This window comes from Macadamia integrifolia, chromosome 6, assembly GCF_013358625.1.
Source record: "Macadamia integrifolia cultivar HAES 741 chromosome 6, SCU_Mint_v3, whole genome shotgun sequence".
NCBI lineage: Eukaryota > Viridiplantae > Streptophyta > Magnoliopsida > Proteales > Proteaceae > Macadamia > Macadamia integrifolia.
The window spans coordinates 25,339,934-25,361,761 of NC_056562.1; positions in this window are offsets into that span (position 1 = coordinate 25,339,934).

Here is a 21,828-nt window from a genome sequence, read left to right on the forward strand (position 1 = left end):
AGCAAAGAGGAGATGTGATGATTTGTCAAAGTATCACTCATTAGATATTGACACAACCAAACCTTTACCACTATTGGATCAAACTCCTTTTTTTTTGTTTTTTTTTTTAAACTTATCAAGGATGGGGAATGAACTAGCCTTAATATACTAGTGCCGAGTGACGACTTTTTTTTTGGGGGGTGAAATTCTGGATAAGAATTTGGAGGACCATTGTTGAATGACAGATATCTAATGGCCTTATATGCCAAATGGCGATTCTTGGGGGACACAAGCTATGATGATCTTTTTAGATACCTTGATTATTAATCTAGGAACCAATTTATTGCCTTGAGATTATTGAGACTGTACTTGCATATGTCAAGTTGCGTACATATCCCTTGAGAGGAATTAGGTCTAGCGTAGTTCAGGCTTTTCACCCTATCTCTTGAGTTTATCCATGTTGACCAGTCTGGGTATTTCTTCACCGTTGTGGTCTATGAGTTTTACTGCCATTCCTTGTAAAATTTCTTTGACAATGAATGGTCCACTCCAGTTGGGCCTGAATTTTCCTCTTAGGTCATGAATTAGGCTCTTTGTTCTCAAAGAATAAGCACACCTTCTTCTATGTGACGGGCTTCACATTCTTGTTGAAGGCCCTTGACATGCTTAGTTGATACTTCTTTAAATTATCTATGGCTTTCATATGCTTTTCATTAAGAAAATTGAGCTCGTCATGTCTGGACTTCACCAATTCTCCTTTAGGTAACTGACTATCAAGTAGTACCCTTAAGGAGGGTACTAGGATTTCCACGGCTAGGACCATCTCAGCCCCATACACTAAAGAGAAAGGAGTTGCTCCTGTCGAGGATTGCATAAAATTGCAACATGCCCATAAAGCAAGTGGCAACTTTTCTACCTAATCCTTGTGTGTTTTAGCCATTTTTTGAAGGATGACCTTGATGTTCTTATTAGCTACTTCTACTGCTCCATTGGTCTGTGGCCTGTAAGTGGTAGAGCGATGCATTTTGATACTGAACTTAGTGCAGATCTTGTCAATCTTGCCCCAGAAGTGGGATCCCTGATCTGACATCAGCTCTTAAGGCACTCCATATCGGCAAATGATATTTTCTTGGATGAACTTTGCCACCTTAGCAGATGTGAGGACTGCATATGTCTGAGCTTCTATCCACTTGGTGAAATAATCAATGGCTCCCAAGATGAACTCGTGACCATTGGATGCCTTGGGGTTGACCTTTCCTGTGATGTCGATGCCCCAAGTAGAGAACATCCAAAGAGAACTGAATGAGTGCAATTCTATCAGTGGGATATGTATGATATTAGCAAATATCTAACATTTGTGGCATTTCTTGACAAAGCCTACATAGTCTGCTTCTATAGTGATCGAATAGTATCCCAGCCTGAGAATCTTCTTAGCTAGCATTTTAGCATTCATATGGGGTCTGCAAAGGCCTTGATGAATTTCTTCCATGATTGTTGCAACTTGCTCTTCATCCACACATAACAACTCTATTCCATTATAGGACCTCTTGTATAACAAGTCCCCTTTAAGGATAAACTGGGTGGCATATCTTAGAAATTTCTTTTCCCTTTCTGTTGCTTCAATTGGGTACTTCCTTTCCCTGATGAAGTCCAGTATGTGAGCAAACGAAGACCAACCATCTATGGTGAGAGAGTTCATTGAATTTTGATAAATGGGCTTGCTTTTTTATTCCACCAAGAATGGTCAGACCTTATCCATAGGGTTACATTCTACCATGGAAGCCAAAGTTGCAAGGGCATTGGCAAATCGGTTGCTATCCCTCTGAAAGTATTCGAACAAAATCTTCTCAAAGTGTCCAATCACTTATTCCAGATGTTCTTGATATGACTTTAGTTTCTTATCTCTGTTCTTCCACTTTCCTTGCATCTGATAGATGACAATGGATGAATCACCGTATACTTTGATCCTCTTTACACTAACGGTTAGAGCAACTTCGAGTCCCAAGGAACAAGCTTTATATTCAGCAATATTGTTGGTATAGGGGAAATTTAAGGTGAAATGACAAAGGCAAGTAAAGGCTATTGGGATTGACAAGCAATATTCCTGCACCACACCCTTTTGATTAGCTACTCCTTCAAAGAACAACTACCATTCATTAGCTATGTCTTCTTCCTCTATTGCTGTGATTTCTACATTTGAGAAGTCATTATCCAGAGCTCTTCCATCTTCTATGGGGTGGGCTGCCAAGTGATCGGCTATAGCTTACCCCTTAATAGATTTCTGCGTAATATAGGTGATGTCAAATTTTGATAACAAAAGCAGTCACTGAGCCATTCTTCCTGTTAGAGCTGGCTTCTTAAGAGGGTACTTGATTGGATCCATCCTCGAGATCAGACGTACTAGATAAGCTACCATGTAGTGTCGTAGCCTTTTTGTTGCCCAAATCAATAGAGCATAAGTTCTTTCCAAAGATGTGTACCGTGTCTCATACTCCAAGAACTTCTTGCTGAGGTAGTATATGGCATGCTCTACTCCCTTCTATGTCTCCTTTTGTGCTAGCAATGAGCCCATGGAATATTCTCCTACTGATAAGTACAATAGAAGTGGTTCTCCTCCTTCCACCGGTGATGTCAATACTGGTGGGTTCATGAGGTATCCTTTGATCTTATCAAAAGCTTGTTGGAATTGGTCATTCCATTTTTTGGGTTGATCCTTCTTTAGTAGCTTGAAAATTGATTCATAGATTGTAGTCAGCTATGCTATGAATCTGCTGACATATTGGATGTGACCCAGGAATCCTCGTATCTACTTCTCAGTGCAAGGCATAGGCATTTCTTGGATTGCTTTGATCTTGATAGGGTCGACTTCGATGCCCCTTTCACTCACCAAGAATCCCAATAGTTTTCCTGCAGTTGCCTCGAATACACAATTCTGAGGATTCAACTTTAGCTGATCCCTTAGTGTAGGAATATGTCCCTGTCGATCCCTTGACTTCACTATCATATCATCCACATAGACTTCCACATCTTTGTTCATCATGTCATGCAATATGGCCGTAGCTACTCTTTGATAAGTTGCCCTAGCATTCTTTAGTCCAAAAGGCATCACCTTATGACAATAGGTTCCCCATGGAGTGGTGAAGGCTATCTTTTCACGATCCTCAGGGTGTATGCTCACTTGATTGTATCCCGAGAACCCATCCATAAGGCATGCCTTGCTGTATTGCTGACCAATACATCAATGTGATGTAATGGAAAGTCATCTTTTAGGCTCACCTCGTTAAGACCTTGGAAATCTATGCACATTCTTACCTTGCCATCTTTCTTTGGCATGGGCACTATGTTAGCAAACTATTGGGGTTACTTCACCACTTGTAGAAACCCTGCATTCTACTGTTTCACAAGTTCTTATCTGATATTTTCACTCCATTTTGGGCATATTCTTTTGAGCTTCTATTTGACTGGCTTTGCCTCAGGATAAGTTGCAATCGATGTTGCACGATATTGGGGTTTATACCAGGCATATCCTCATAAGACCAAGCAAAGACTTTGGCGAACTCCTTCAGAAGACTAATCATTTGTTTTGCTTCTTCATCATCTAGGGGGGTACCAATTTTTACCACTCGAAGGCATTGTTCGGTTCCTAGATTAATAGCCCGAGTATCCTCACTGATGGGTTGGGCTTTCTTTGGTTTGCATTGTTTTATTAACTCTTGATATTTATTAAGATCATCATTAGAAAAAGGAAGCAAGTCATACTCGAAATCAGAAATTTCATTAATGAAAGAGGGAATAACAAACTGGACATACACGGACTTTGGACTTTCCTCAAGAGGGAAGGCCGACATGTAATTATAAATGGAAGACTCAACAACAAACTCGACTACAGACTCGATGACTAACTTGATGCTTTTATCAGTGGTATCCGGGCTAGTTGACTCGGTAGCATGAGTAAACTTAAAGTTCTCTTCGATGCTTGTCCAGTTCAGGAGTGGATCAATGGCTCCATGGATGAGCAGATGTGGCAGGGGGCCTTCTTCTTCTTCCAGGAAGGTTGCTGCTATCTCTTCATTGGTATTGACATTGTTTCCTTTGATAGGTGCTTACCTCTTTATAGATACAAGTTGATCTAATTCATATTCTCTAAATCTGAACTTCTTAAGGGGTGAGGATTGGTGGAGACTGCTCAATCCCCTTTCTGTAAAGACCAATTTTTCAAGCTTACTGGTTGAGGCCATCCTTGCTCCTCGGTCACATCTCTGACCACTATCATGTGTCTTCCCATTGCAATTGATTCGGGCACAGTACATGCAGACCATCATTCTTTGTGCTCTTCTTTGCTTTGCATATATACTCTTTCCACGAAAGGGCCTGGGTTTGAGCTCATGTAGCTCCCGAGCTCGTGGTTCCCGCTGAAATGAATAAATATGGTTCTTCTGATCAGTGGAAAGTTGCAAACTCTAGATGAGTCTTATTTTCTTTTCCCATTCTCTCTTCAGAAGGACTCGGGGGCTCAGTACTTCCTTTAACTGGATCAATGTTGTAGGGTTGTTAGAGGAGATCCCATCTTCAATCAATGCTACTTCCACTATTCCGGTGATGTAGCTGTTCTGTTCTCTTTCCTTGGCTTGTTGTTGTTCTACCTCTTGAGTCACCCAGTCAAACTCATCTTGAAAGAACACCTTGAATCCTGGTTGCATCTTTGCGGTGGTTTCATCAAACCATGGCTCAACATTACCACAAAAGCGGAAATCTTCTCTTTCCCTTACAGAATACCCATTGAGAGTGGGGTAGTAAGAGGCGAATATTTTCTTGGTGATTCTTAGTATCGTCTGCCCCTTGCCAACATTGTTTCTTTTTGGTCCGAGGGTTGGAGGAGTGTACCCTAGACCGCTTCTTCCCTTGCTCACCACCAAAGTAGGTAGCCTTGAGACACCTTGATGATACTTCCCTAGTCCCATTCCAAGAAAATATTACATGTTCTTCATCATTTGACTCATTGGCAGGCTCCAGATACCTTCATAATCAGTCAAAATTTTTTCTTCTGGTATTTCCTTAGCAATGGCCGCACAAGTTACTTCTAACTCAAAACCACTAAGTCAAACTTCATGGTCTTGTTCTTCTCCCTTTTTAACATTGGCTAGGTTGTTAACCACTTTGGTATCTCCAGATATTGTAATCACTTTCCCTTCGTGAATGAACTTCATCTTTTGATGGAGGCTAGAAGCTACAACCCTTGCATGATGTAACCAAGGTCTTCCTAGGAGCATGTTAAAAGACGCCGGTATGTCAATGACTTGGAAATCAATGTTGAACATCACCGAGCCAATTATCATGGCGAGGGTGAGGATTCCAAGGACTTCTCTTTTGGTATTATCATATGTCCTATAGTTTGAGTTGATGGCCTCATTTCTTCTATGTTAATGTCGATGCTCTTGGCTGACCTCAAAGGTAGAACATTTAAAGCAAACCCATTGTCAATAAGGACCTGTGGCACAATCTTATCAATATATTCTACTGTGAAGTGCAAAGCCCTATTGTGCATGGCTCCTTTGGAGAGTTCGGATTCTGAAATATCAATGATTGCACTGCATATATTGCCCCTATTATGTGTGTGAGATGTGTTAGATCTATCTCGATTGGTACTTGCACATAAGTGAGGGACTTCAGAACTACTTCACGGTGTGAAGGGGAGGCCATCAATAATCCCAAAATTAAGATATTGGCCTAGGACTTTTTGAGCTAAGCCAGGACTAGATTCTTCGATTCTTTCTTCAAGCCACTTGTTCTAGCCTCACCAGTCTTTGATTGTTCCACAACTAGAGCCTTGCCCTTGTAGTCTCTCCTGCTTTGAGTCTCTATTATACTGGCAGGATTCTTTACAATGATCTCTATAGGATAGCAATCTTCATCATCACTATATGTTATGGTAATTATCCCTACCATAGGATCATCTTCTTCTTCAGATTCTCCTTCCCTGCTTGGGGTGGGAGGTCGAGGTCCTCCACAAATATCCAGAGCCCTAGCCCGTTCTTTCTTGACTACATTAAAAAGGCATGTAACTACTGTGTCCACCATTTCTACAAGTGTGTCATGTCCTCATGTTTTTTTAAGGTTTCTCAATTGCTTAGTGTAGTAGTGTTCACTGATGGCCACTTCACCTAACATTTGATCAATTTCATCAGCCTCGAGTTTTAGCTCAATCAAACGACTATAGACATTACTCATGAGTTCTACTATAGGGTTTACTTCACCCTCAAAAGTGATCTCATATCCTTCACTATCTTCTAAATCTGATGCTGGCTTATCTCCTTCCATGTGAATCGTGAGTGCCAACTGGATAGCATCAGTATGGTCAATCATTGGGTCATCTTCTCCAATTGCATACACAGAATAACCTTAGGATCTCTAGGTGAATAATATCCAGATTCATCATCTTCATTATTATCCTAAGGTCCCTGGTAATCACTTTCATCCTAGTCTTGGTACTCATCATCACCTTGAGATTCAGAGTTGTCCCCATCATTCTCATCTTCACTCTCGTCCTCATCGTCGTCGTCATCATACTCTTCTTCACTAATGTCTCCCTCACTTGGTTCTTCATCAGATTCCTCCTGTCCATCAAATTTTCCTACATCCAAACACTCGTAGTATTTGGAGTGTATGGATTGGAAGATTTCCATACGGCCAGACATGACAATATTGGCTCAAAGCCAGATCAGACCCGACTCATCATCTTCTGTGCCACTCCTAATATGGATTAGAGAGGTGTGCTCTTTAATTTGTTCCCCTATTGCCAATACCATTACTGCTCTGAGAAGGTCATCTGTGACTTCTTCAATGTTCTTCGGGTTATCCTCCTGAGGTATGGTTGTCTGAATTAGAGAAGTGGATCAACATTTTGATTTTCTCCTAAGACATTCACCAAACCCGTTGATGAGGTTATTTTTGGAGAATCCGAAAGTGCAAGGATGTCCTTCTAGTTGTATCCACCTATCCATTCTTCTCTTAGATTATCCACCGAACCTTGGGAATGGGATTGGTATAAGAGTGATGAGGGATATGAGGCAAGGTGATATGAAGGTGATGTGATATTAGAGATAGGGTATTGTGATGAAGATAGGGGGTGATAAAAGAGGAGGTTCCTTCTCCTTGATGATATGATGGAGGTTGGTGATATGGAGGAAGCTGATGGTATGGCAGAGGTTGATGGTATGGTGGAGGTTGATAGTATGGTACGGTGGATCCCTTGTTGATGATGAAGGAGGGATAGTAGCTATCTAATCTCCTGGTTCTTCTTCTGAGGATCCTTCTCTTTTGGGAGTCTTCATAGCCTTGGTCCTTTGCCTCATGATTTTCCTATGTGCACGGGCATTCATGTGATTCTTCTAAGCTCTGGGTACAATGAGTTGAGTGGGGTCACTCTTTGTTGCTTCTTCTTCTAGGTTGTTCACATGACTAGATGGAGGAACCAGGAAATCATAGAATATGGGATGAAAAGTGACTATCTGTGTAGTACATGTGGATGGCATTTTGGAAGGAATTGCACTCCTTTCGGCAATCCTCTTTAATAACACTGATGAAATGCCCCACCAATTTCAGAGAAAGGGGCAATTTTTGCACAAGCAACAACTTCTCTTTCCACTCATCATGCTTCTTGACATGGTATTTCTTGGAATGTGTAATAAGATGAGTTGGATTGAAGAAATCAAAATCCCAATCTTGCCAGTCACCTATCATTGATAACATGTTAATGGTTCCATAATCTGGGAGTGGATTGGTGTTGACATTGGGATGCTGCTTAACTTTGACCTTGATAGTCCCGTTGTCTACCAAATCCTGGATCACATGTTGAAGACCTAAGCATCTTTCAGTGTTGTGACCCTTCTGAGTGTGGTAAGCACAATATTCATGGTCCCTATACCATGCTGGGGGAAGGTTGCTGATTACCCTTGGAGCCACTGTCTCTAGAAATCCCTTCTTCTTTAGCTTCTCGTACACTATGGTCACGGGCATACCCAAATCAATGAACTGTCTCCTTAGGTGAGGAGCCTTCTGAGCAGGAGCATCTGCTTGTATCACAAAAGGTTGTGAAGAGGTGACAGGTGATACCAACAACTGGACCGCACCTACCATATTGCTCTCAGGACCCTTTCCTCGTCCAACTCTGGTGTTCTTTCATACATCTTGGGAGGATTCTTGATACTGAGCTTCCCTTAGTATTTTGTTTTCCCCATGTGTAATGGTGGCTATCATGGCATCAAAAGTTTACAGGTGTTGGTAATGGAGGACATCATAATAAGGCTTTGACAAGCTTTCAATCAACATTTCTACTTGCTCTGCCTCAGAAGGTCGGTCTGCCATCTTGGTGGCCTTATCTCTAAACCTTAGAAGGAAGGCAGTGAATCCTTCTTTAGGCTTTTGCCTTAACGTCTCAAGCTCTCACCGCTTCACATCCACTTTGGTGTTGTATGAGTATTCTTAGTGAAGGTTTTCACCACTATTGCCAAATTTTGAGTTTGGATAGACTCCAATTGTGTGAGCCACCTCAGTGCTGGCCCTAATAAGGCTAACATTAAGGCTTATCCCATCTGGTTGTCTGTAAGTTGCCATGATTTGGCGATGCTAAGGAAGACCTTGAGATGAGCCTCAGGGTCCCCTAAGCCGTCAAATCTATTAGTTTTCCATTTAAACTTTTTAGGGATTCTTACCCTGGAGAAGGAAATCATTTCATCAGAATCCACCACTTGACTTTCTGAGCCTTTTCCTGCTCAAATCATATTTTCTAATTTTTCTAATTTTTCTAATTGTTCTCTGAGTTTTCTTTCTTTCTTCGTTTCTAGAGATTCCATTCTGACACAGGCCACAAACTCTTCTTCCTCATCTTCAATCACTACCCTAGGCAGAGGGATCCTGGAATAGGTTCCCCATTAACCATTTGGACAGGTAGGTGGAACTCCTCGTTGACCAATTGGTCTGACTTGCTATGGTTCTCCTGAGTTGACTCGAGAAAAATTCCCACGATAACCTGTGGCTCCATTCTATTCCAACTCTCCTATAGTTGGTGCCAGTTCAGTCTTGGGATCAGTCCTGGGAGGGTTTTGAATCATGCACAATATCTGGGCCAATCCACTCTTGACCTCAGCCATTTTTGTCTGTAAGGTCTCTACGGGGTGGACCCATACTTGCCCTGGTGATTCAGGGTCGTGTGGATCCATGTGAACTGGGCTACAATCACTTGGTGGTAGACAGTCTTGGAGAGACAATGGAGGTGACATTGGACTTAAGCGAGTCAACCAGTTACCCTGATGTGTCTAAATGGACCGCGGAGACTGCTTGAGGTGTGGAATTGTGCCTAAACCAAAAGTGACCTATTATAGGATTCTTGTATTCCCAACCCTTTGTTTAATCATTCACTTAATTTTCACCCAATGATTCATCCAAAGTTAGCCCACTTGATGAAAGGGAGTGGATAGGGGTTGATGCCCCTAGTCCACTTGATGTCATAGGTGGGAGATTCACACAAATGGCTTGACCAAAATATTCCTATAAGACATTCTCTACCAATAAAGTCATGTTTTCCTTAATTTTATCCCGTGACCTTCCTCCCTAGTTTCCTTGGGTCTTTTAGATAATTAGGTATTTTGTGGGACTTAAACGGGGAATCACCGCAAAGTCGTGTACACCAAGTCATCCATATCTCATTTCCAAAGAGGAAGGACACCTTTTATCCGAAACCTCACTTAGGAGAGCATTTCTTTGTGACTAGAATGCATTATAGGAAGATTCCTTTTCAAGACCTCAAACACATTCTACAGATTAGCTTGTGGCGTTCCTAGCATTCGCCAACTAGTTCCTGCATGATGCGAGTATGCCATAGATTCAATAGGACCGACAAGGCTTCCTTGACAGGATCTATATATGTAAGGTATGTGATCCTTTTGAAATACCTAGGGGTATGAGATCAAGGGGGGACTTCCTTGACATTTGATCTCAGAATGTCATAAAGTGTGCGGACTCGAGGGTGCTGACACAAATACAAATATCCTCACTGTTTAACAATACCCCACACCCTTGTACAGAAAGCGGCTACCATTTTCTCTCAGATTACTCTCTATGACATGCACTAACCTCCTTAAGGGTGCAGGCATGATAGGGAGTCCCTCGCCAAATGATTTCACTTCTAGCATGATGCATGATGCATGATGCATGATGCATGATGCAGTTAGAGAATATAATTACAAACATGGGGTTGGCCAAACATGTTTTCAACCAGATGTGGTGGAAAATGTTCTTGCATTTAATGGTAGCATCTAGTGTCGTAAGCTTGATGTATCCCCAGTGGAGTCACCACTGTGAGGGTCCGGAGATCTCTCTCTTCTCCCCCTTTTTGGAAGGGGAAAAAAGGACTTTGCATTCGGCCCTCTCTCCTCTCTCTTTCTTAGGGAGGGATTTACCGTTTGTGTGTACCCATGGGCCCCGTACCATTATATCACCTCTCGGAGATATGTAGAGGCCTATTTCATAGGAGTGTGAAGTTTGTCATTGAGACGAGGATTTAATGATGGTCCAATGCAGGGGATTGGGATCATGCAAAAGGGTTTTGAGTCACCACCTAACATTATGGGCCTAGGACCCAGGGATGAGCCCAATTCCTGAGAAAAGGGCCTGAAAGTTTGTCTGGTCCAGAGATTTAGGGTAAGTGTCTGATTGTAGAGTTGGAAAGGTGTTAGGCACCCAATCTACTCAGTTCAACCAATCTTCCTACTAGATGCTTAAGAACAAACATTTTCCATAATTATTCCTATTCGACATACATGGCTAAGTTATCATACATATATACATTGACTGAATTTAAATAATTATGTACACTAGAACAAGGTCAATATAAAGTCTAAATTATGCTAATTCGGTTGAACAATTATACCTGAGCTTGACCCCTGTTTTTTGTAAGAGGGGTGGACCCCTGATCAATGCTAACACAAACTTTTTGGTAGATTCTTCTGGCTTAGGGGAAGTTAGTCTTGACCTCCAATTTCCTTTCTGGCTGTGGAAATATTCAGACAGAGATCCGGCTAGGAACGATCACTTTTGGATTTTAGCTGAGGTGGCACTCCGATAGAGCTTTCGTTGGGGATAGGCCATGGGAGGGCTAGCTGATGTGGCACTCCAATAGAGCTTCCGCTAGGAATAGGCGGGAACCTAAATGGTTGAAGAAATTTGAAGGGCCAAAGAACACTTTGAATAATTCGGATCTTAGTAAGATCTCTCCAAAGATTTGAAGAACCTCAAAAGGGGGGAGGGAGGCTAAGGCAAAGGTTTTCCTATACCAAATGTTCACTCAAAAAGCAAATGATTGACGAATTTTGAAGGCCCGAAGAACACTTCAAATATCCGATGAACACTTCGGATCTTATAAAGATCTCTCCGAAGGCTTGAAGAACCTCAACAAGGAGAGGACGAGAGAGGGTAGAGCTTCTCTAAAGGGGTTGCTCACTAGGAGGCTTGAGTGTGAAAAACCAAAGGGAGGAGGGGTATTTATAGATTTCTGGACCATTGGGGAGGAGAGGGGAATTTCCTTAGCCAATGGGGTTAAAAAGTAAGTTTTTTGGGCCAATGGGTAAAGGGTGAATTTCTTTAGCCAATGAGGTGTAGAGATTCACTTTTGGGCCAATGAGATGAAAAGATGCACTTATGGGCCAATAGGAGGTTGTGGTGTAGGGTACGTTAGCAGGGCAGTTCAAGATGCACAAGTGGGTGAAGGAAGAATCTCTTCACCATTCAAGTCATCGGAGTGGAGGTCTCGGCCATCGACGGAGGCAATGGGACTGGGCAAGGGTGTGCAAGATAAGGCTGTGCGGGGGCACATACAGATGCACACACATGACATGGGCATGGCGCAAGGATATGTGCATATAAGGGGCCAGGGGTGCGTACGCAAGGGGCCAAGAGCACGCACAGGCTATGGCCATGCGCAGGCTATGGGGCTCGTGTGCAGGATGCAGGGGCGAGCGATAGGCAGCGGCCCTGCATGCACGTCATGAGGGCACATGACAGGATATGAGTGCATGGTGGTCTACGGCCCTGCACGCATGCCACGGGGTCGTACTATAGGCTACTATGGATCATGATAGGCTGCGGGAGCACAATGGGCTATATAGCCCTTCACATGCACGCCATGAGGTCGCGCACATAGGCCTGGGGGTGCATGACAGGCTATGGGCACGTGATGGGCTGCAGCTCTACACGCTTTTCTTGGGGCCATGCACATAAGCAGTGGGGCACACGATAGGTTGCAACCCTATAGGCATGCTACAGGGGCATGCACCCAGGCCGCAGGGGTGGACAACAGGCTACGAGGTGCTTGGGCTACTGAGGTGCTTGAGTTACTGGGGTGCGTGGGCTTCTATGGTGTGTGCCAGATCGTAGGCATGCACACAAACCACGGGTGCACTTGTAGGCCTTGGTCATGCACTCAAGCCACGGGGGTGCGCGGAAGGCTGCGCAGGGTAACATGGTGTGATTTTCCAGGAATGATTACGGGAGATCTGAGGGTCCGATATTGATGTACCATATATCATTGGAATCATGATTCCGAGTAATATCCATCCATATGTTCATTTTGGACCAGATTCCTTCGTATATAATAAGTCATAATTGGACCTTCTTTTCTCTCGCGCGAGATTTTTGGGATTCTTAGGTGGGAATGTTTCGTGGTTAGGTTACCTCAGTCATTATTTACGTTGATCAAAAGTAATAGGGTGTGTCCATGATCAACAAATCATCATAGTCGGAGGAGGGTGACGAAATTGGGTGTCTATAACCCAGCTTTTCCAAGCCACGGTATGTGGCACTAGATACCTTACCATACCAGTCAGCCTGAACCACCAAGATCTCATGTAGAGATGACCTTACACAAGTATAATATTTTCGACCAAATCAGAGTATGCATATAAGGGAAATTCATAATTTAAATAACCCATGGTGATCAAATCTAAATTATAAATAATATTTACAGAACTAATTTGTTCACAACACACAACTACCATAATTGGATACACCTTACAAGCATAATAATTGAATCTTAAAAGTAAAGGAAATCTCAATCCTCCATATGATGTGACACAGACACATCCTCATAACCCTTGCCGAATATCTCGATCCATTCCAGCTCAGGTTCTACCATCTAAAAAGAATAATCAACCTGGGGTGAGCTTCACAAGGCCAGTGAGGGGTGAGCATGCGCTCACAACATCATGATGCAACACATACTCACAGTAATATCACAATCATCAGATGCAAAATCCACATGATTCATTTATTATTCTATTTCCATTCTAATTACTAAGTCTCAAGGCCTATGGGTATACAAGTGCTATAAACAACATAGGTGGCATTCCCTACCCTATGCGTTGGGCCTCAGGAATACAAGCTCATTGCAAGCAGGAGCCAGCCAGTCCTGGTCAAAGCCTCAGCCCCCAGCTAACCCCTAAAACAATAACCCCTGACAACATGGTCCTGGTAAGAGCATCGGTCCCCCATATGTCGGACAATCATGCATACAGTATGTCATATCATGCTGTGCCCCATCAAAATACAGTATGTTATATATGGTCATAGTAGTCCTATATGACATACCACCGAGTGGATTAGCTAATACCTGACGCTTTATTGACAAGGGGTTATAGCATTGGGATGTGAGCCTAACCATATGCATCTACATGCATCCATAACATCCATAGCATCCATCACACATCTATGGCCATAATTGTAACACTAACCTTTGAGCCTATGGCTCGGCCACACCATGCCTTAGGCTGCCAATATTACAATGATCACCACATAGATATCATACTACACATCCACAAAACCTTGATCACATAAAAGTCGGTAAAATTATGCAACATGTGAAATAAATATATATATATATATATACATATATCTCAAAACATGGTAATCATCCACATTCCACATGAGCATGCAAACGAAAAAAATATATAAAAACACTCTGTAAAATAAAACAATCACCCACTCACCTAGTTACACCCGTGCCTTGACCCAATCTAATTTGAACTGCTGTGATAGGTCTCGGACTGGAGGTGGAAAGTACCATCAGATTTTGTCTCACAGCTTCCCATTTCCAAAGGGGGAGAGGTGACCCCACATGTTCATGTATTGCTTTCCAGTCCAACTAGAGGGAATTCTTACCTTCCAATCCCAAACGATAAGTGACCTGACACCCCACACCTGAATCCCAGCATACACTAAAATTGTCAGAAGACCATGAACAAAGCCTAGGGTAACTACCTGTGCGAGACCAGCTAGTGGATAGCAACCAGTCAAGATAGGTTGTTGTCTTAACCACCGAAAACAACCCATTGGAAATAGCCTGGGCCTATTTTCGCTGGCCGCATAGGCTGCTGGTTGGGTTCTAATGCCCGTGCCACCACCTGGATCGTAGACAACCCTGAATGATTCCAAGTCCTCCCCTACACCTTCCTCATGACATAAGCACCTTAAGAACCAAAGTAGTCGGGTCCACGTGCCCCAGAAGTTGGATTAACCCATTCAGATTGAACTAGGACCAAACCAAACAGGTCCTAAGGCCTAACTTACTATATAAGTGGAAATAAGAATTCATTTCCTCATTTCTCACTTGTAAAAAAATGTGGGAGAGGGGAAGGAGGAGAGAATGGAAGAAGAAGAGGAGGAAGAAGAAGATGGAAGGACTCACCCTGGCTCTCGGCTACTTTATCATTGTCAGAACCCTTATCAGAGGTATGTGAAACCTCTCATACCACTCTCTCTCTTGATTTTGAAATAGGTCAAGCTAGGTATAGGTAGAATCTTAACCCATATAACTTCTAAAGTTTGGGGATTGTGTATTTCATCCCACCGATGCCATTGCCGACCTCAAACCTAGTCCTTTGAGCTCTGACAACAAGATTGACCAAATGACCACCTAGTGCTTCGATCATTCAATCGATGTATCTCCCAAACATCTTGGTGGAATCAAGAATTTAATAGCTCATAATGATGCTGGAAACATCCCCCACAAACTCCACAGAACAAATCCCGGTGATTGGGCCTGAGCTGAAAAGCCCCAAATCTCACGGGCAGTTCTGTACTGCCAGCTATGAGGGTAGTGGTCGGAGAAAGACCTTCTTCCTCTTTTGGGGGGAGACTTTAAGAATTTGGCCATCTCTCCTCTCTTTCTCTTTCTTGGGGAGAGTGTGTCATGTGTGCTTGCTTGTGGGCCTCGCACCATCGTACCGCCGCTTGGAGATACGTGGAGGCCTATTTTGCAAAAGTGTAAAGGTCATCATTGAGATGGGGGTTTGATGATGATCCAATATGGGGGATTGGGATCATACAAAAGGGTTTAGAGTCACCACCTAGGATTATGGGCCTAGGACCCGGGGGTGGGCCCAATTCCTGAGAAAAGGGCTCGGAAGTTCATCTAGTCAGAGATTTAGGCTTTGTGTCAGGTTATAGAATTCGAAAGTTGTTAAGCACCCAATTTGCCCGGTTTGACCTTTCTTCCTACTAGATGCTTAAGAACGAACATTTTCCATGATTATTCTTATTCCACATACATGGCTAAATTATCACTCATATATACATTAACTGAATTTAAATGATTATGTACACTATAATAAGGTCAATATAAAGTCTACATTATGCTGATTTGGGTGAAAAATTATGCCTGAGCTTGACCCCTGTTTCGGGTCAAGATGGGTGGGACCCCAATTAGTGCTGGCACAAACTATCTTTTGGATTCTCCTGGCTCAAGGGAAGATGGTATTGACCTCCAACTTCATTTCTTGAGATATGTTGATTGGACAGAGTTCTGACTAGGAATGGTTACTTTTAGATTTTGACTGCAGTATCGATTCAGTAGAGCTTTCACTAGGGATGGGCTACTTCTAGATTTTGGTTAAGGTGGCACTCCGACAAAGCTTTCACTGGGGATAGGATATGGGAGGGCTAGGCTGAGGTGGCACTTTGGTAGAGCTTCCGCTAAGAATGGGCTAAGACCTAAATGGTTGAAGAACTTTAAAGGCCCAAAGAACACTTCGAATCTTATGAAGATCTCTCCGAAGACTTAAAGAACCTCAAGAGGGGGTGGGAGACTATGGGAAAACTTTTCCTACACAAAATCTCACTCAAAGAAGGCAAAGTATTGAAGAATTTTAAAGACCCAAAGAACACTTCAAAGATCTGAAGAACTTATGAAGATCTCTCCAAAGACTTGAAAAACCTCAAGGGGGGGAAGGGGAGGAGAGAGGGTAGAGCTTCTGTACTATGGATGCTCCTAGGAGACTTAGGTGTTTGTGGTGTGTTGTGTTGTGAAAAATCAAAGGGAGGGGGTATTTATAGAATTTTTGGAACAATGGGGAGGAAAGAGGAATTTTCCTAGCCAATAGGGGTAAAAAGTGATTTTTCTAAACCAATGGGGTGGATGGTAAATTTCTTTGGCCAATGGGTGAAAAGTAATTTTTTTTGGGCTAATGAGGTAAAAAGATGCCTTTTTGGGCTAATAGGAGCTTACGGTGTAGGAAGCGCTAGTGGGATAGCGTGGAGTGCATAAGTGGGTGAAGAGAAAATCTCTTCACTAATCTGATCATGGGAATGCAAATTTAAGCCATCGATGGCAGCACACAGATCGGGCAGGGGTGCATTAGAGGCTAGTATGGGCACTATAGGCTAGCAAGGGTACTGGAGGCAAGCATGGGCATTGGAGGCTGGTAAGGGCATTGGAGGCTGGTATGGGTGTTGGAGGCTGGAGTGGGCACTAGAGGCTGACATGGGAGCTGGAGGTTGGTATGGGTGCTGGAGGTTGGCATGGGTACTGGAGGTTGGCATGGGTACGGGAAAGATAGGCCATGGTCGTGTGAGGTAGGCGAGGTGTGTGCGAGGCAAGCCATGGCCTCATGGGGTAAGTGAGGTGCATGTGAGGCTAGCCAGCATAGGGTGGGTAGGGTGTGTGCGATGCATGCCTGTCAGGTTAGTGGCCGGAGAAATGGGCTATGCTTCCCTGTCCCCTCTCCTCTCTCTCTCTCTCTCTCTTTCATGTGAGGGGAGGGGTTGGTGTCGTGTGTGCTTTGCTTGTGGGCCCCGTACTACTGTGTCACCACTTGAAGATACGTGGAGGCCCATTTCATGAGAGTGTTAAATTCGTCATTTGAGGCGGAGATTTGATGATAGTCCATATCAGTAATTGGGATCATACAAATGGGGTTTGGAGTCACTACCTAGGGTTATGGGCCTAGGACCCGGGGGTGGGCCTGATTCCTGAGAAAAGGGCCCAAAATTTGGTCTGGTTTATAGATTTAGGGAAAGTTTCAGGTTACAAAATTGGGAAGGTGTTAGGCACCCAATTTGCCCGGTTCAACCGGTCTTCTTGCTAGATACTTGAAACAAACATTTTCCATAATTATTACTATTCCACATGTATGGATAAGTTATCACACATATACACATTAATTGAATTCAAACTACTATATATACTAAAACAAGGTCTGTATAAATTTTACATTATGACAAGTTGGTTGAGAAATTATACCTAAAATTAACCCTTGTTTCGGGTCAGAGGTGTGGCCCCTAATTAGTATCGGCTTGGACTGTCTTTTGAATTCTCTTGGGTCAGGGGAAGATGGTCTTGACCTCCAACTTCCTTTCTTGAGAGATGCTGATTGTGATGGTATGCAGATAGGGTTCTGGCTAGGAACCGTTACTTTTAGATTGGGATTCGGACAGAGCTTCGGCAAGGGAAGGCTATTTCTGGATTTGGATTCGGACAGAGCTTCGGCTAGGGAAGGCTATTTCCAGGCTTGGGATGAAGTGACACTCTGATAGAGCTTTCACTGGGGATAGGCTATGGGAGGGCTAGGCTGAGGTGGCACTTCAGTAGAGCTTCCGTTGGGAATGGCTATTTCTGGAAAGATTACAGGGACACTCGAACAGGGGTTCGGCTAGGAATGGCTATTTTTGGAAAGAAATGGGCTGACCTAAAAATGGATTGAAGAACTCCAAAGTCCCGAAGAACACTTTGAAGATCTGAACAGAGTTTCAGATCTTAACAAAGATCTCTTCGTAGACCTGAAGAACCTCAAAAAGGGTGGCTTCTATCTCAGGAACGCTCAAGAACGCTCAAGAACACTCAAGAACACTCAAGGGAGGTGGCTTAAGAACAAACTGCTTTTGACTAAAAATTGGCTCTAACTAAGAATTTGTTTTGAAGATCTTTAAGATCCCAAAGAACACTTTTCGAATGAGTTTTCGGATCTTAACGAAGATCGCTCCAAAAATCAGAAGAAAATCAAGAGGGGGAGGTGAGGAAAATTTCACTATGAAAGAGTGAAGGGGGATTTTGGTGTCTTGGTCTATTTTTTCTAAGGGAGGGGGGTATTTATAGTTTTTTTCGGCCAAATAGGAGAGGAGGAATCCCTTTATCCAGTGGACGAAAGGGGGGCTCTTGCCTAAAGTGAGGGGATAGGGTTTTTATCCAATGGGGTAAAGGGAGGAGTTAAAGACAAAAATGGGTGGGGGAGGGCTTTTGTCCAGTGGGTAAAAGGGGGGTTTTTGAAAAAATGGGAGGAGAGAGAAATTTTAGCTAAAAAAGTGATTTTCATAAAAACAAGAGGAGAGAGGAACATCAATCCCATCCACTGATGGCAGTGCACAGGACTAGGCCGAGGTGCCCAAGGTATGGTCAGTTTAGGTAGGTAGTGTGGGTGACATCATGGGTGCGCAATGGATGAAGTGCGAGTAATGGTCGAGGTGGTGCGGGCATAGGGCGGCTAGTGCATGCATGGGCATGTGGGCAATGTGCACAGTATGTGTTGGTCAGGCTGGCATGGGTGTGCAGGTAACATATGCATGGTGTAGGTAAGGTGTGCATGCCTATGTAGCAAGGGCACGCACAGCATGCGGCGAGGGCACACATATTATGCGGTGGGGGAGCACAACATGCTATGGGGGTGTATAAGCTATGCGACAGTGGTGTGCAGGCTGTGTAGCGAGGGTGCGCAGTAGGTAGCAAGGGTACGTAGGCTGTGCGGCAGGGGCACGCATCATACGGTAGGGGCATGCAGGCTAGGCTGGGCTGGTTGGGCTAGCTAGCTGGCTTGGCTGGTTGGCTGGCTGGCTGGTGTGCGCTACATGCTTGCGGAAAAAATATGATTTTCTAGGAAAGATTATGGGAAATCCAACGGCCTGATTTTAGCATACCATATACTATCGAAATTGTATTTCTGAGCACTATCCATTTGTACGATCATCTTGACCAGATTCTTTTGTATATAATAATCCAAAATTAGACCCCCTCCTCTCCCGTGTGGGGATTTCTAGGGTTTTGGATAGGGGAATGTTTCCATCAGCATCTCTATTTGTTGGAAGTCGAAAGTTGCATCCAAGATCCATATTTCATCATAGCCAGAGGAGGGTGACAAAATTGGGTGTCCACAGAATACCACTCTTTGGCTGAGGCCTGTGGCATCGGCCGAAGGGCAAAGAAAAGAACAACCACATTTTGTCACCTGGAACATATACTGCTGTCATCTTGCTCAGTTATGAGGGAGTTGAAAAATGCAACAGATAATATCTCCTAACTACTTTGAAGTTGAGGACTTACCTGGGGTTGCTAATTGTGGAAAGGAATTCGTTGCTCTTCCAATCCTGCAAAAAATGTTAGTACTTTGGTCTATGATTTTCCTTAGATGGGCTTCACATGTGCTAGTTCAGGGAATTTTGGTCCCCAGGCTGGGTTTATTGACCCAATCTAGACTATCTGGGACCGAAGGTTATAAGAGAGGAATTCGCTAATTTTTCAATCCTGTAACAGGTAAAAATATTTGATTCTTTGATTTTCCTTAGCTAGGCTTCACATGTGCCAGTTCAGGGAATTTTGGTCTCCAGGCTGGTTCTTTCGAACCTATCTGGACCATATGGTCTTCTAGGTAGGTTTTTTCGAACTGGGCTAGGCTATCTGGTTTTCTAGGTGGGTTCTTTCGAACCAGACTGGGCTATCTGGCCTTGTTAATTACATAAAAGAAACTCGCTGCTCTTTCCATCTTATAAAAGACATTGACAATTGATTTGGATTTTTTATTTGAATTTTTTATTTGAATTTTGAATTTTAATGCTTGATTTAGAATCGTTTAATTCTTGCTATTGATTTGGAATTTTGTTCATTGATTTGGTTTGAATTTTGATGCTTGATGTGGAATCTTTTAATTCTTACTTTTGATTTGGAATTTTGTTCATTGATTTGGTTTGAATTTTGATGCTTGATTTGGAATCTTTTGATTCTTTGGTTCTTCTTTGAATTGAATTTGGACTTTTGAATTGGAATCCCAAAATAATAATAATTTTTTTTTATACAATGGGCCCTCTCCCCTGTTTATTCTTCATTTTGGCTTTTTTTGAGTGAAGTGAGTTCCTGGAACTCTTTGGTTTTTTTTGGAATTTTCCTTCCCATTTTTAGAGTTTTTCACCTTGTTCTTTAAGTTCTTGAAGATCTTCATCTTGTTCTTGAAGGAGGAGTTATTTGGAGATTTTGATATTCTGGTGGGCTTTTGTGAAATTTGGGAAGCTTTTCGAGGTTCCTTATAATTGTGGAAATTTTCTGGGGCTTCTGCAGTGTCTGAAAAATATGGCTGAAAGGAAGAAGAGGAAGACTCTGGGAGAGGTCCAGCTCGAGAGTTGTAGTAGTCCTTCTCACAGGGATGAGGGCCTGGCCAACTGATATTTTGGGCAGACTCTTCACAACAACTGGAATCATATCTACAACTCCGTATGGGGTTCCTGGGTAAGTCTTTACATTTCATTCATTATTTTGATCATCTTTTATTTCTATTTTGTTGTTCTTTTTTTTTTTTTTTCATATTGTTTTTTTGCTTTTTGATTTTTTTTTTTATTTATTATTTTTTATTTATTTCCATTAGCATGAGGGGAAGTAACCACCTACCTTGGGCTCCTATGGCCATCAGAACATGGTTCAGTCCTGGCACAGGATGCTCCCTCGCAAGGTGAAGGAGATGGTTGATGATACCTATCTGTGCCAGCTGGCCCTTGCAGAGACCCGGAAGTTTAATCTGGCATTGGTGGGGGCCCTAATGGAGCGGTGGTGGCCGAGTACTTATACTTTCCACCTTCCTATTGGCAAGATCACCATTGTGCCTATGTGCTTCTATGCCTTGACAGGCATTCCATTTGGGGGTAGATCCATGACCCTACCTGCAGGATTTTTGACTGCCAGAGAGTTTGCAGATCTGACCGGTATCACCATTAAAGCTGGCCAGACATGTATTCTCCTAAGGGAGATTAGTGCCTGATGGTGGAAAGTGTGGGAGAATCCAAGCAACAATTCTCAGGTGGCACATTCCTTCTTGCTATTCACTGTGGGTCGGTGCCTCTTCAATGACCTCCAAGGGGGAGTAGATATCAACTGGTGTACTTCCTCAAAGATCTTCGCACGGTAGATTCATAGGACTGAGGTGGGGCCGCCTATGCATATCTCCTGCTGTCCCTGGACCTACTGTCCTATGGAGATAGGGGCCTCAAGGGGGCAGGCTACATTATCCAGGTAACTTTCCTTCTCATATATATTTTCTTTCAGTCATTTGGTCTGCACTTTCTTACTTTGATTTCTTGAAATAGTCCTAGTATTTTTAGCACCTGGGGACCATAGCCCCTAAACTGAGGGATCTGGAGACATTCTCCTTCCCCCTGGCCACCAAGTGGGGAGATAACCAGGTGGTCCGAGCTCGACGCCATCCTCCGGGGACCACTGCTAGTTCTCTTTTAAATGATCTCACTGAGGTATGCCATGTCTGACATTGAAAT